Here is a 17,414-nt window from a genome sequence, read left to right as displayed (position 1 = left end):
AACAGAAGCTGACCGATGGAGAAAAATCGGTCTACTACAGGAAATACCTACAAACGAGACTCCATGCCTGTCCAATCTCTTCCTCTTCAAAAATCTCCGTTTCTGAGAAACGCTGCTAGGGTATATACAATATTTGTGGTTCTACCAGATGGTCCATTCCAACTTCAGCCAGTGACAGCAAACATTTCTCCAAACAGAGGGGAGAAATTTGGTAGTGTGATGTTCAGCCAGAAAAAATCCTCTGGGCTCGCTCAGCAGCCACGGACCAAGCTGAACTTCTGCTTTGAAGCTCACAAAGCTAGAAGGTCAGTCCACCAGGACACACAGTTGGCCTCAAGTAGTCTTATTTGACCACTTTGGGGACCTAAAGAAAGGAAATTGTACTGGGAAGGAGTTGATTCTCTAGTTTGCACTAGATGTAAGATGCCTGAAAGCTCCCAGTTAGGGAATAGGTGAAGGATCACTGAAGAAGGAAAATAAAAGCAGTGTTTTTTACTGCTCCAGGACATTTCTCGTTAAAAAGGATCCAGCAAGAGAGTGTTCTCCATCTTTCTGTATCCACCCAGGTTTTCTTCAACATCACATGACCTGCTTGTAGGTTTGGGTTTTTTTTTCTGGTTTACCCTTCACAACACTGAATAATGACGGTGCACTGCACTGCTCTGCCTTAGGCTCTCACTCACAGGTAATACATTCTACTACCGAGAAGTGACCCACTCCCCTTCAGGTGATTAATGGCCAGAATCAGTCATCAGCACAGTAAATTTCAGGCAACTTCACTATAGCGGGAGTTTGAGCTCAAAACCAGCATGAAAACAGAGGCAGCTAAACCCACAAAAACAGAGGTGTGAAAGAGACCTCACAGCCCCCTTCCACGTCAGGCAAACAGCCACGTCCTCCTTCCTACACCTCCCTTCAACCAAGGAAAGGCAAAGGTTGGTGGAAAGCCACCCCAAGGCTCAACTTAGAAACCCTCTCCCTGCAGAAGTGCTTCCCAAAGCGGAGGAGAAAGCAAACACCCGGCTCCCACCCTGGCACCAGGGCAGGGCAGAGCCTGTGCGCGCACACAGACCCTGGCAGCTGCTGGGTCTCATGTCACAGATGTAGCTCCAACCAGACTGAACTTGGCCACCCTCAGCAGATCATCTCTCCTGGGGCAGCCGAAAAACAATAACGCCCAGGAGGGGCAAATCCAGCCTGTCTCCTGTTCAGGGAGAGGTTTATTACAACTTAGAGTCCTTACCTTGAAAGCAACAACTGCCCCGTTGCCAGAAACACGTTAGAGAGAACACCAAGCCCTCTGCAAGCTCCAGCCCACCAACTCCACACCAACAACAAACAGCTGCTCTCTACCTTTCACTGCTTCCTCCCTTCCTTTTCTAACAAATCTTCCCCCCGGAACACCCTCCCTTCCCAAGGTGCTCTGCTGGCAGCAACTGCTTCTGATCTGCAGCGTGGTCACAGCTGAGGGAGATAACGGAGATGGGTGTCCTCCAGCTGTAGGGGCTTCCAGGCGTGCAGCCTCCAGCAGCCCTCTGCAGAGGGCAGAGAGCAAGCAGCACCACACCTCCCTCCTGACACTCTGCAAGGTGTATTTAAAAATAAATAATTTGACTCTGTCTTTTTATAACAGTACACACTGCATTGGACCTCCCCAGGTTTTCTCGGGAGCTTGACCTCTGTAAACGCAGTTGAGGTTCATAAAGGCTTACTAAGTAGGAAAGTGTTACACCTCCATCATGAAACTGGGCAGCACAGAGATTGAAAAGTCTAATTTTTACCCCTACTTTTCAATGCTTCCCATTTTCAGATCCAATCTTTATATATAATTGCCTAAAGTCATTCACACAATGAATAAAGGATGCTCTGAAAGTAGAAGAACCGATAATAAGCCACTTCTGAAAGTGCAGTTGTGCGTGATTTGCCAAAAGTCACACCGTGCATCAGGGGAAAAAGCGTACAGGTTGTCCCAGCTCCCAGCCCTCTGCCATAACGCTTAAACTATGCCTCATCGCTCATGGACCTGTGATGGGTAAGTGGTTACCCAAACAACGTAGTTTAACCCAAAATGTGGTATCTTTACCTAGGTTAATGGCATGCATGCCTACTGTGGCCAAAGTGAGGAGACCTCACTTTCTTCCTCTAACTGATCTCAACTTCATGAGGTTTTTTGTAAGTTCATTGGCATTTTTTTGCTCTGTTATAAATAGTGTGCATTTATTTCTTCATATAATATAAATAGGATATTGAATAAGTCCAGGGGATTACCAAGCAAACACAGCAACGTTCAAAATCTACATACTAAAACCAACTTATTCCATTAAAGAATCTGTCCCAACGGAAGCTAAAACTCTTCTCATCTGAAGTGTCAGTAGTTTGATTGGGCCAAAGAATATTCCAGTCTTTCTTGATTTGACCAACTTTAGCAACTTCCCTTCAATTCACGCACAGTTTTTAAGAGCATATTCAACCACAGCTGTGATTAGTGGAACCCTTTGGAAAATATTCGCTAAAAGGATTTGACACATTATAATAGGCTGTGGGGTTTTCACATAAAGAATATGATCGTCACAAAAGAGTGACTTAGGGGGGCTATTACTAAGTTGAAGAACTTCAGCTGTAGAGATCAGTTCTGCCTCAGCAATAAAACAGAACGCTATGAAAAGAAAGTATTGGCAGCTTTATGACCGTAATTAATTTCTAATAGGACCCTTTCCGGGTGAAGCGTTGGTTGTGTTTTAACCTGATACTTCAGAGCTAATTCCCATTTCATGAGTGCTGGGCAGCTGCTGAAAGATGTGGTTGGCTTTGGATTACCTGAAGAGTGAAGGGAGCAACTGCAGGGTATTAAATAACTCAATATGGCACGAACTCTGCCAGTGAAGGACAACCATGCGCTGCCAAAAGGCAAACCAGGCAAAACTGAAGACCAGCAAAGACCAAATTCTTAGTAGACACGAATAATATGCAAGCTGTTTCTAACAAATTCCCTGCCAGAGTACTATATAACATGAAATCGTCTAACTTGTAAATATACCAATAACAACCTGCACGTAGCTAGATCTTCTGCGTGGCCCCTATGCACGTCGCTAGGTAGACTTTAAGTAAGGACTTGATGTTTTGTTCCAGGTTTGGATGAATGAGCAGGGATATGAAATGCCACAAAAATTTTAGTGCATTTAAAATGTTTAGCCACAAAGTCGTGAAGACACTGGCTCTGGAAGCCACATAGCTGTGTACTGCAGCACTGTGCCCAAGCTGAATAGATAGTAATATACTTAAATAAACATAATTCATCACAGTGTGTGTATCGCTAAGCTCCAGAAACTGAAGCAAAAGCCAGATGCATACAGTTATAACTCGTGTTGTTTTATACTTGTATGGAATTTCGACTTTTTTTGCTCCGTATAGCTTTACGGGATAAATCAGCAGAGGGCATTGGGAAGTTAAGTCTCACAGCTGGTGACAGCAAGACCCAGAGAGAGTGACGTAGCTACTCTGAAAGCAAGTCAAAGCAAAGCTAAAATTTCTACACGCACAACTTTTGGTTCAGCTCGCTGGTCCTTCGCCTTTCCCCGCCACCCGCAGCATTGCACCCACCGCCCCATCGGCGGGCGTCTTCAGGCTATTACAGCTCGTGGATTGTGAACTAACGGATGGGAATGAATATCCGATTGCTTGCGGTGCAGAAGCCACCATCCAGGGAAAGGCCGAAATTCACTACTCACATGTACAGTTATTCCTTTTAATAGTTATTTCATCACATACCTCTAATTAGCGCCACAATCAGAGGAATCTCTCAGTCTACAGAAGGCTGGTTGGAAGTTTCAGTGCCTCGGTTTGTCTCGTTATGAGAGCCATACAAGATACCCGACTGAGTTTCAGATAGCAGAAAGTTCTCTCACCCGTGTCCTTGGGGACCTGGTAGGAAAAACCGAAGACCATCCTAATGTAGATTATGTGCATACAGTGGCTCGTTTCTGTAAATGTATTTGGCAACAAATGCGTTAAGCTACTTTTAGAGAAAAATAGTAGATACAATAATGATGAAAATGGACCATCATCATTATCATCCATTTCTTTTCTGTTTGCTTTATAATCCATATATTTTTTTATTCCTTTTTTTCTTTTTTCTTTTTTTTTTTTTGGAAAGGTGATTGCCATTCAATTTATACTCTATAATCTCTAGGCCATCTCACAGCAGGTTTCTGTTATGAGTTAGGTTCATTACATCAATGTAATGTCATTGCTTCTTGGACTCTTCATTTGGCTGTTTGTTGATAAGCTACTAACAGCTATTTTAGGTTCTGATAACTGCAGCCTAAAAGAAACATGATCCTGTTTTTAGGTAAAGAAGGACATTCCTAAAGCCTTTTGACAGGAATTAATGCAGGATTTGGAAGCTTCAGGATCAGACCATGAAATACCATGGGAGACATCTTTCATTCCCCTAATTTTACAGATATTTCTTTTCTGGTCATCCCTCTGACTCAACGGTGGCCCACAGGTTGTCTGTCAAGCAACTCCCCTTAAAGACAAGGGGCTGCCACCACGCTGGGGTCAAGGCTCAAAGATACTGTGAGCAGTGCCATCTTCTGTGAAATCAAGTCCCTTCCTTGGGATTAGGTCCTGCATTTAGCTATTCACACCTGGCAGCCCACGTTTCTGCCTAAAAGCCTTCCCATTTGCACAGACAAGGAGAAAATATGGAGTCCTACCATGTCCCAGGAGATTTTGGTTAAAAAAAAAAATTGTGAGGTTATTTTTTTACTATTTTTTCTCCCTTTTTGAGTTGTGCTCTAATACAGTATGTTTTAAAAATTTCATTATTTACTTTCCTTCCCTTATACTGAACGCCTGGCATTTGTCTTATTGATCAAGACTTGTGTTCAGCCTCACACCAGACATTTTTTCCTCTGCGGTTAAGACGTCTCATTTACTGAGGTGCCCAGTTTCAAACCATTGCCAAATACGTAACCAGATAGTTGCTTCCTTAAACAACAGCATTGTGGGGAAAGGAAAAAAAAAAAAAAAAAAAAGGAATAATTACAAGTTCAGGCTTACAAACATGGTCTTTCATGGAGGGCACGTTGAGTCTGTTGTACAACACATGACCTAAGCTCTTGTCTGCAGATTGCAAAGGTCTTGTGGTCGCTGTTAGTCACCCACAAACTGGAAGGGCTGATTTCTCTCCCAGACCCAGGAGTAGACAGCGACTCCTGATAACTTCTGACTGAGCCTGACTAGGAAGGGGTATTTTATCTTCCCTCAGCTACCCTTGTTCAGATCCTTCCTTTTTCATTGTCATGCAGGGAACTCAAACTCCTGTGCTGTGAAATTGCAAACTGTTTCCATGGAGATGATTAATATGTTCATAAATCCACAATAATTCATTCACTGCAGGACCACAGAGGATGAAACCTTGGTTGGGAAAAGAAGAAAATGCCTTTAAAACCAGATTTTTTTTTCCTTTTAATAATACTAATAAAAAAAAAAAAGAGAGAGAGAAGGAAAACAATTAAAAGCAAGTGAAAGGCAAATGAACATGTATTTTACATTATTGTCTCTCCTATATAGTGTTCAAATATTATCCAACAGGTGTCCTTTTGGTTGGTAGAAAATGCTAAAGAATACCTAGTTGTCAAACCTTTCAATATCTAAAAGGTGAAACAATTTTGTTCACTTATAATTAAGGCATGTAGATGGTGTGTTATTGTTATTTATATAGTTCCATCACGTGATAGGCACTTTCAGGCAGATAATATGCAATAATCACCATTCAAGGTCAGTATTGTGTCCTAAATAACAGCACAGGTATGACAAGAATCATCTACTATATTATGAAACTGCAGTATCTCAGAGGGCAACACATGGCAGTTCTTGGCAAACACTGACTTTTGACAGACACCAGTGCAGACAATCATATCCTTAGCCAATATTGAGCCTTTCCAAAGAGTTTAATGGAAACCGGAGCAGCTGTCAATCATTTTGAACAGTTCTATTTTAAAATTAAGTCATAGTTTTACTTAAGGCTCAAACACAAATATATACACAAAATGAAGCGTATTGAATTTTCACTGTATTTGACCCCAAATTAACAAAAAACTACTAACAGGAATGTGTAGAAAGCCAATGGTCATATTAACACACAGTTATTAAAGAGGAAAGAGAAGTGCTCTATAACGTCTCTGAGAGCTTTCACATAAACTATACCTTTTTCACTGCATCTCCCATTAATGAATATTTTTCTACCAAAGCTGTGTTTATAAAATTCAGCTAACCATCCTGGGATGTGATAGACAAGCAGAGCTTTTCCACTTTCTTAATATAGCCCTCTCTGCTAATGTCAGTGTTGTAAAGACTCACTTCAAAGCAAATGAGGAGAGATGAAGGGCTAGATCTGGAAGATGAAAATACTCATTCCGGTCTAGACTTTCCAAAGAAGCAGAAGCAATTAATTTTAATTAGATTAATTAAAAGTAATTTGAAATTCAAAATTTTGCGATGCGGTCCTGTCACCCTGATTCATCATGACTAGTTACCTGTTTTTACCCTGGTTAACCTCAGTGATTTCAAGTGCTTTGGCAAAGATGCAAAACGTGGGAATAAAATGGCAGAAAACAAAGTCATTCAGGCATCTAATTTTCTAGATGACAAACGGTATGACGTCACATAGAGCCATTTTCCCCTCTAGGTCAGCAAAGACAAGTTGTGGTGCCTCACCGTGGAGGGTTCAATGGAGACACTCCATTTAGACCGGTATAAGGAAAATCCTATTCCCTGTCAGAAGAAAAGATCAGAACCAACAGCTCAGAGCTTCTGGATCCAGCCGCTAAATCCTTCTGCTTTCTGCAAGTCCGAAAGATTTTTGGAAAGCTCTGGTCCCAAGTTTACAAACTAGGGCCCATAGAGGAGAGCTATGAGAAATACAGTAAGCATTTTGTCGGTATGTTTTGTACATTATAATATACAGCTCTGGAAGTCTAAGGAGTGGTTGACAAAGCTCACAGAAAGTCTGCCATTCAACTTCTATAGGAGGAACTTCTACAGAAATTTTCAAATAATATTGACACTACTACTTAGAGCTGCAGCAGTGTCTGAGTTCACTCCCATTCGATCAGATGGAGATTTTTACAAAGGTAAAAGCAGCCTGGAGTTGTAGGTGCCATCACTCTAATAGCGTATCTATAGATATTTTGCTAGTATATGGGCAAGGCAATCAAATTGAAATACATTCCTATTTGAAACTTTCATCTGTTTCTTTCAAACAACTGATTTCATGAGAGTTCAAGGCATATAGGTAGCAGAGTTTGCACCTAGGAACTTCTTCCTACCACTGAAAGCAGATTTTCCATTTGCAAATCTGTCTTAATATCGCTATATAACATTTCCAGCACTGACACATAGCTGCCTGTTAACATGTACTGCAGAGATTCAGGGAGTAGCTGGGGAAGAGAGCAATAAATTCAATAGCGCCTCAAAGTCAGAGAGGGTAACAGATGCGCTGGCTCCAGCACTCATCCTGCTGCAGTGGACCGGGGCCAGGGAGACTCCTGCTCTGCCTGTGTGTGTTCAACCGTGAGGTTTGGATCAGTCCCCAAAACGCGACTGCTGCTCCTGGCTAGCTGACGAAAGGAAGATCCAACCCCTGGGCACCAGATGCAGCTAAACGCTGCGACGGGTAACCCATCTGTGGAGCACGGCAAGCTGGCTGTGCCACTTCTCTCGCTTCGGGAGCAGGGAGCAGCCTGGAAACAAGAGTTTACAAAACACAGACCAACGGGATTTGCACCTGTGCCACGCTGATTTATGAGCATCCCATATCTACTCTACGTACAGGCTAATGGGGGCTCTGGATGCACAGAATTCGGAAACAAGGTCCAATGGAGATGATTTATGAAATACTATAATCATAGAATTATAGACTAGTTAGAGTTGGAAAGGACCTCAAAGATCATCTCATATCAACCCCCCTGCCCTGAGCAGGGACACCTCCCCCCAGCCCAGGTTGCTCCAAGATCCGTCCAACCTGGCCTTGAACACCTCCAGGGATGGGGCAGCAACAGCTTCTCGGGACAACCTGCGCCAGTGTCCCATCACCATCACAGTCAAGAATTTCTTCCTCAGATCTCATCTCAACCTCCTCTCTTTCGGTTCAAGACCATCCCCCCTCATCCTATGTCTCCCCTCCCTGATCCAGAGTCCCTCCCCACCTCTGCTGGAGCCCCTTTAGGGACTGGAAGGGGCTCTGAGGTCTCCCCGGAGCCTTCTCTTCTCCAGGCTGAACACCCCCAACTCTCTCAGCCTCTCTCATAGGAGATGTGCTCCAGCCTTCTGATCACCTTCGTGGCCTCCTCTGGACCTGCTCCAACAGGTCCATGTCCTTCTGTTGGTGGCCCCCGAGCTGGAGGTAGCACTGCAAGGGGGTCTCACCAGAGTGAAGTAGAGAATTTCTCTTTTTCTTATGCTGTGTATTTCCCTCCCCCTAAAACTTTACACTCAGTTCAACCTGTCAAATTTCTTATTTTAGATTATCCTATACCTAAAAGATATGGGAGAATCTGTCCTTTATTCTAGGGTCACATTCCTAAAAACTTACATTTGGGTGTGACACTGGGTAATGAGGATATACTCCTTATTAACCAGCCCTGATTAAGAAACATTAAAACTGTCCAGGACCTTTTAATACCCAGCTTGCGAACCACTCTGGGGAGTTCCTTATCTCCAGATGTCACTGCGTGTAGAGCTGCAGCTCAGCTATGGCACAGGGGAGATAGCACGGCCACGGGCACCGCCAGCTTTAGCCACAAATGCAAACCAGCTCTTGGCAGCACTCGGCTGCTGTGGGGCTGAGGACCACGTAACTGCCTCATCTAGTCAATAGCACTGAATTAATAGAAATAAGTGCTATTTCTGCTAGTAATTGTTTTCAGGGTTGAGCCTGGGTTATCTACTGGTGTGAGGAAACACCACAGGACTTCTGAGCTGATGAAATCAGACGTTAGCAGCTAACTGAAGTAGTGCAGGCTTTGAAAAACCTTGTCCCAGGCTAGATTGCTTCTTAATTTTACAGCTCTGTATTTTTCTCAGTGAACTGGGACTCCAGCGCCCGGGATGTTTTGTAACTCAAAGTCTTCATTTAATCTTTAAATAGCACTCTCTCAGCATCAAGTGGCTTCTGGTAAATGTCCTTCTCTCTGGGCAGGTTTTCTAAGATTTCCAGGTTTTGCCTAAATCTGACTTCTATTGCTAATTAGGTTTTTTGTTGTTGTTTTTCCCCCCCTCCCTTGTTTGTATTGAAGGCCAACATGCAGGCAACAAAGGAAGTCAGCTTTAATGGCCTGTAAGATGTGGCTTTACTGAAGAAAGACAAGGACACTTCTTAACCCTTTCAGAAAAAGAGGAGGATATCTGATTCAGTACTTTGCCTTTGGCTTGTAAGAAACCAAGGTTTGCTTTAAAAGACTCAAAGCAGATTAATTTCTGCTACAATAATGTGTATTCGTTCGTTGATCACCAAATCAGTTTACCATCGTTACTTTCCTAACCTGTTTCTAGAATTCATGCAGACCCCGTTTTCTTTAATGAGGTGTTAGAAATGTTCAGGATGCAACAGTTTTCAGTTTTCTAGAAGGCGCGATATCCACAGAGTATTGATATATAACAGGTTCTTCCTCCTTTGGAAAGAGCCAATAAATATCCCTAGCCACCAGAAGGTCCTCTGCTTTCCACATTCCAAGGAAAGCCGGAAGGAATGGTCTGGCTTGGCTTCAGAGGACCTGGAGGAGAACCTTCTTGTGTACTTTCAGCCCCATAGCTAAGGGTCCCCATAGCAGAGTCCATCCCTGAACTCAGAGGAAACTCTATTCAATAATTTCAGGCTTATATGAAAGCATTAGATTTTCAAAAATACACCCCAAAAATCCTGACCTCCCTCAAAGCTGGTTATGATCTGAGAGAAGCAGAAAATGTTATTTCCAGCCCGTAGCGGGTATTTCCCCAGCGCTGGGCACAGCATCCCCCTGCCCAAAAGGGTTTCCAGATGGAGAAATCCCGATGGTCCTCTCTGAAGGACACTCTATGTGAGGTTTGTGCGGCCCATACAGGGCTGAATTCCCTACTTAAGTTTCTCAAAAAATCTTAATAAAACCCGTGAGGAAAAAAAAAAAAAAAAGCAAGTCTTAAAAGCATTAAAAAAAAGAAAGATCAATAAATCTCATTCAAAGTCATTTTCTACCTCCTTTCGAGTCCTGTTTCATTTAGGTAGATGGTATCTGTGAGCCTCCTGCAAAGTACTTCTAGCAATGTACAAAATGAAATTCATACTTTTCAGTTAGTATGTACAGTATTTTGTGAGCTGTAGAGAATTTGTTATCAAGAGAGAGAATTTTAGGTCTAATTACCTCCACCAAGAGGGAAATGGGCCCCTAGAGGTATAAACCAAAGCAAATAGCAAATACATTCGTTATAACATATCATCCAATAATATCACCAATACGGTGAGATTGGGTGCTGTGATGACATAATATAATTTCGAACAGATGCCTGAATGACTAGAAAAGGCAATTCATACCAAACTACACGCCAGCTTTTAAAACATATTTACTGATGGGGACAAACTGTCTGTGTATAAAATAAGAAGCTCGTAGTCTGCTGCTTCTTACATATTTTATTTATAGACTCGCCAATTTGCCAGTTAACCACACAATCTGTCTTAGAAATGTAGGCAGTTTAATAAAACTGCTGTTCTCTCATACTTCATTTTGCTCGCTAAAATTCCTTGAATTGCACAAAGGTCCCTTCAGCTCACAAAATTGGACACTTCATGATTTATTATGACAATGACTACACACTGCTCACCTAAAATGTGCAGAGAAAATAATTGTTATTCATTTTTATGATTTAATTCCCCCCCCCCCCCTTTAAGTGCTATCGCCTAATGTGTTTTAAAAATAGGTAATTTTAGTAATGGAAAGACTTATGATCTCCTGTCCAAGGACTGATATTGAAATGTGCTTAATGCTCACAAGTTCCAGAGAGACGAAAGGGCATTAGGGGTATCTGTCAGTCCTGGATCTGGGGCCTGGGTCTGATGTAATTATCCTCTCTGATGGCTTTTAAAAGACTAAATGAGACTGCACCAAAAAATACGATCTTTTTAATCAACGCTTCTCAAGTTTTAATGCAGTTGTGCACACTCTCCCTTCTGTACTGATAAGGAAGAGAATGAAGACACTATTTAACAGTGGCAGCACTTACTGTACCTCCAGGAGTCATCGAGGCCCCACAGCTACTGCAGCGGATTAAATTAAATCAAAGGAGAAGATTGACGCTGAAATTGTAAAACAAATTCATTCTGCTGCCAGAAGCAGTGAGAGGACCGTGATTACCAGGAGTGAGTTTCTAGTGTGTGCTACCACCCCCAAAACCTTACAGTCTAATCCCAGACATGGTTATCTTTTCTCTAAAAATTCCCAGCAACTGCATTGCTCTGCAAAAGATGGATGAGTTGCCTGTATCAAAGTCCAGGAAAAACTGGACCTGTAAAAATCATGCATTTGATTTTATCTTTTTCTGCAAATCTTTACAGAACAGTTGGATTGGCACAAAATCAGCACTTGAAACAGAAACCCCAAATAGCATATGGGGGGCTGAACTGGGTCTCAGAGACCCCAGGTCAGCCCAGAATAAAAATACGACGACTACATCATGCACTACATGAAATGGCTACAGAGAAAGGCCATTCGCATAAATCTTCTGAATGTGATTTATTATTATTTTGAAGACTTTACTCAGGTTGGCAAAGCCGTCCTTTGTAGAAAATTATGTATTGGATTACTCACCAGAATACGTTACCCAACATTCTGTGCCCGGGATTCCTAAAAAGAATCCTAAATATTGATAAAGAATGTCAACAACTGAGAATACAAGAAGATTTCAAATCTAGTTTGATGGTCTGGGCATTTGGACTTATGTCCTTATTGCGTAGTGCATTTGCTTTTACTGTTATGCCTCAAATGTCCTATTTTCAGTCATACTGTTAATAGTGGGAACTACACTTGAGTGGAGATGAGGCGAGAATTTAATTTCATCAGTGAGTTTGCCTAAGACTATGTGAATCAAGAAAAGTGGGTATAAAACTTTTTACTAAAAAAATATAAAGTATATAATACATATAAATAAAATAATATAAAGTAGAACTCTGGGACAATATTCTTTCTTGGATAAATTAATCTTGGGATACTCAAAATATTTTAATTACAACCATCAAAAAAATGTTGGAAGGGAAGAGAAACGAAGCGAAGCTCAAGGAAATCTCAAGAAAATAAGAGACTCCTTCAACACCAAAGTATTTTTTTTAAAAAATCACCAAACGGAGTCAATTAGTACTATCCATGCCATTCATATTAATTAAAAAATGCTTATCACCAGATTATATTGCTTGTTTGCACCATCCTTACTTCATTAGTGCTAATTGGAAATAATTACGACTGATATGGGAAATATTTAATTAAAAGATATATCTGCTTCTATCGTCATGTTTCTGGACCGTTGAGTGCAGCGTTGTCAGGACTTTAAACTGCTGTCTCTGGACCTTCTGTAAGACTTAACAACACTCTGTCTTTTCTCATTATGAGCCGGAGTCTTATCAATCAGGAAGAAATCTAAATCTTAGCCTTTACCTTCCCCTCAAGAAATCAATATTCTGAGAGAAGAACTAATGTGTTTTTACCGTGGTTCCTGGGGAACTGAGATGCTCAGGCATCCCTCTCCTCCCTCCAGCAGTCTCCCTCTCTTCCATTTGAGGTTGTCAACCCAGTTCAGCCAAATTGGACACAACGGAAGATCATAGAATCATAGAATCGTCGAGGTTGGAAGAGACCCTTGGGATCATCGAGTCCAACCATCTACCCTACTCTACAAAGTTCTCCCTTACACCATATCCCCCAACACCACATCTAAACGTCTCTTAAACACATCCAGGGATGGGGACTCAACCACCTCCCTGGGCAGTCTATTCCAATGCCCGACCACTCTGTCTGTGAAAAATTCTTTCCTAATGTTCAGTCTAAATCTACCCTGGTGGAGCTTGAAGCCATTCCCTCTTGTTCTGTCATTAATTACCTGTGAGAAGAGACCAGCACCAACCTCTCTACAGAGGTTGTCTCTACAGACATCTAAAGATGTCATTGCTTTCCCCCAGGTTTCTTGAAACTTCATGTTTGGGTAGAGGAAAGGGATGTACATCGGTGTCGTCCCTCCTCAGGTCTCTTTTGCTTGGGCTGAGTTTGTGTGGGCTCCTTGAGCACGGCTCGCGCCCACCGGGAGCGATCTCATGCAGAAGGCTCTCGCCCACATTGCCTTGGCAAAATGGATTACCAGTTTTACTTTGCCAAATCCCAATATTTCTAAGATGGTTTGGAAATACTCACAAGTATTTTAATGCAAATATTGTCGCCTGGTTGCACAGCCCAGGACAACCAGCGTGACCAAGAAGAGAAGAGTTTTGGAAGTCCCGACAGTCGAGATACTCTCCAGCAAGGCTGGGGCGGGCGCCCTGGCAGCTAACACCTGCAGAACTCTGGATCACAAAACGTTCAAGATTCATAACAACCTCACCCAGAACCACAGGGGGGAAAGCAAAAACGGTGGTTCAAAAGTCACGCTCTACTATTTTACAGCTCTCTTTTCCCCTCAGTACTGTGAAGTACTGACAGAAACAGTGAAAAATAGGTTCTGCTCCATTAACTCCCCAATCACCGCTGTACTTCTGCTCTCAGCAACGTCTGCTGTAAGCAGTGGTAGGGCTGCCAAGGGTAAGGACAGCACTACAATATAGGTGCTTCCCAGTGCCCATCGGCACAGGAGACCTTTGCTGCACAGCCCTGGCATGGTAAAGTCTCCAGTGGTTTGCAGCTGCACATCTGTCTGCAGGGAAAGGCAAGAAAAGCCCCCTGAGCTCACAAGCTGTGTGAATTACATTGTGTTCAATTAAAAGGCTCATTGTAGGCGAGGAACGCTAGAATCACAGAATCATAGAATGGTTTGGGTTGGAAGGGACCTTAAAAACCATCTAATCCACCTCCCCTGCCCTGGGCAGGGACACCTCCCCCCAGCTCAGGTTGCTCCCAGCCCTGTCCAACACAGCCTTGAACACCTCCAGGGATGGGGCAGCCACAGCTTTTCGGGGCAACCTGCCCCAGGGGCTCACCACCCGCACAGCCAAGAATTTCTTCCCAGTATAACATCTCAACCTCCCCTCTTTCAGTGTCAAACCATTCCCCCTGATCCCATGGCTCCCCTCCCTGACCCAGAGCCCCTCCCCAGCTCTCCTGGAGCCCCTTTGGGCACTGGAAGGGGCTCTAAGGTCTCCCCGGAGCCTTCTCTTCTCCAGGCTGACCCCCCCCACCTCTCCCAGCCTGTCCTCCCAGCAGAGGGGCTCCAGCCCTCCCAGCATCTCCTCCTCTGGCCCCGCTCCAACAGCTCCGTGTCCTTCTGCTGGCGGAGAGGCAGCACTGCGGGGGGGTCTCCCCAGAGCAGAGGGGCACAATCCCCCCTCACCCTGCTGGCCACGCTGCGGGGGATGCAGCCCGGGGTGCCGGGGGCTTTCTGGGCTGCCATCATTTTCTCTTCTAATGTCCTGATAACTATACTATTTCATATTAATGTAATTTAGTGATTACCATAACCATGCCTCCGCCCGCCCCCCCCCCCGTAGTCACTAGCATCAGTTTTATGGGGTATATTTTGAAAGCTGAGCTTCGAGCCATACCCTTTTCATTGTATACCAACGACTCCATACGAAATCGTTTCTTTCTTTCGAAACCGTACAGCCGTACCATACAACCTGGTCACGAGCCACTACCAGGTTTCAGCATCTATCTTAGTCTCAGAATGAATACTCTGAATTATCGACTGCAGCATCCCCAAACTCAGCCCTTTACAGACTGGCGAGGGTAAACTGCCTTTTATAATCTCATAAACTGGGAGGCTGGAATTATCACCGCAGTTGTCAAGAGTTTTATATAGATTAAATCCTGTGTATGATGGACTGGTAGCAAAGCTGAGTGTTTGTTCATGGGAAAAGTGCAACCATAAAGCAGAATTAGCTTCCCTGGCTCTCCCTAAACCTTGTTCGAGAACTCTTCCTGGCAGTCCTACAACAAAAAAAAAAACAACCAACCAAACAAAAAAAAACCAAACAGAAAGACACTAAAATTGAACAGTTTCTTCCTGATTTTGTCCTTCTTTATCAAATCCCACGTTCCAGGGAGCATCATCTTCTTCAGAATAAAATGGCTTCAACTGGGATTGGGAATAGTTTTCAGGGAAAGAAATGCACATTCATTAGTGGTGTAGTCCTGAGGCGGAATCTTTTCACTTTGGCTAAAGGGTGAGACAGTGCTTTGGGGGTTTTCTTAAGCCTACAAGTTTTTAAACAAATAGCTCATGGGCAAATAAATTTTGAGGCGGAGAATACCATTTGGACCAACAAACCTGTAAGAATTAGATTGCAGAGGGGGGAAAAACCTGGGAATAGCTTTGCGGTCTGCGTAGTAAACAATCAGCCCCACAAATGGTGCTGAAAGACACGTTGGCCAAAGTTTTGCATTGACCCAGCTCACTTCACACAGGGAATTACCTTTATTTATTCAGGTAATTACTTGGGTAAGACTTCAGAATTAGCCTTCTACCACCATCTGAATTTCTGCATTGGAAATTAGGACAAGTCCGGCATCCAGCTGAAGGCAAGGGAGCACTCCCCGGCTTGAATTCTCCATCACATGACGAAGATCAAAAAAGGGGTTTGCAATTAACACAAGGTACTTAAAGCACATGAAATCCCTTCCCCAAACTCACGGGATACTTTTTACTGGAAATCTGTGGTTCAGTATTTTTTTGTTAAAGGGCTGGGAAAAAGTCAAGTAGCCCAGATCTGTATCCCTCAGAAGTGATTTAATGGCAGATATTCCCAGCAGAGGGCTGAACGTAGCTTTTCCAGAGATAATGAACGAAAACTAATAAAAGCAAAGCTTTAAAGATGAGAAAAACAGACCTCCAAAACTCCGTTCTCAATGTACTTACCCTATAGCGTAACTTCTTGAAACCAAAGAAACGGTGACTTTTTTTGCCAGAATTGACACCAGCCACCCGTAAATTCATGCAAAAAAAAAGTCACTTCTCCCAGTAAGTTCACGTTGGGATTACTTTTCCTTCATGTTAACTTTCAAATAAGCCTTACTCCTGCATCTAGCCAAAACCTTTACTCTGACATTGCCTTGAGATGCTCTGGCTGTTAGTAATAATAAGGACAAGTGAGAAATTATTAAGAGAGATTTACTGAAAGTGACTGAATGCTCCAGGGTACCGTAGTAGGGGGTTCGATCCTCAGAACAATTTCATACGGCTTATTGAGGCTGTTTAGACTTTCAACTTAAAAAATTTAAAGTTTGTCCTGATTCAGAGGTACTTTGACAGAGCTTCAAAGCAGATCCATCTCAAAGCAGTGTTGAAGGAAAAATGGAAGTGTTTTACAATGACAGCTCTAATATCCAAACCGAACCTAAAACTTGTCAAATAAATCAATAGCGATCTAGCAATTCTGGTAGTGAACCTTCTAATGTACAAAGGGCCTTGGGGTTTTTAGCCTACTTTTTTAGTACAGTGTATTTGCAGATGAATTTGGAAAACTCTCACTTCTGCTACCAGTTTGTGTGGCACTTGACCATGACTGAATCTACTCAGAAACTTTGAACTACAACGTTACACGCTAAATCCATTTAAAAATTTGAAAGTCCGACTTATTTAATTTTCCCCAAAGACAATGAGTTTGTGACTAAACAGTGTCTGTATTCACCAAGAGAGGATTATTTTGGTTTTGTTTGTTTAAATGTTTGCTTTCAATTTCCTTCTGTAAGTTCTCGAATTGCATCGAAAGCAGGAAGGTGAACTGCTAATAATAGCAGGAGGTACTGCGAGAGCACGAGATCTATTAGGAGAACCGTGTGATGAGCTACAGTGTGGAGAGAAAATTCACCTGTGCCTGGGGACTGCCCGGTGGTCCTGGCTCCCGCAGGGATCTCATCTGCTCCAGTTGTTCGGATGACATGTTAGCTCTGATGGGAGAGGTGGAAAATGATGGAGAGTGGTAAGAGAGAGCCTTCATTCACAGAGGAAAATCAGTGCACCTCATTGTTTCTTCCCAAAATGAGGAATAGAAGTTGACTTTTAACACTATTGGTTTTATCACTATTTACTTTGATAATCTAAAAATTTAATGGTTCGTTAAATGGTACAAATTCAGCAACGTAATAAGTAGATGGAATTTGACTGAATTTCTTAAAAAGAGAAAAAGATTACAGCAGACATCTGCTGTCATAAAAAAAGATGACTGCAGAAAAGTTTAACATTTT

This window comes from Vanellus vanellus (genome assembly GCF_965231255.1).
Source record: "Vanellus vanellus genome assembly, chromosome: 8".
NCBI classification, from domain to species: Eukaryota; Metazoa; Chordata; class Aves; order Charadriiformes; family Charadriidae; genus Vanellus; species Vanellus vanellus.
This window is presented reverse-complemented; position numbering follows the sequence as displayed.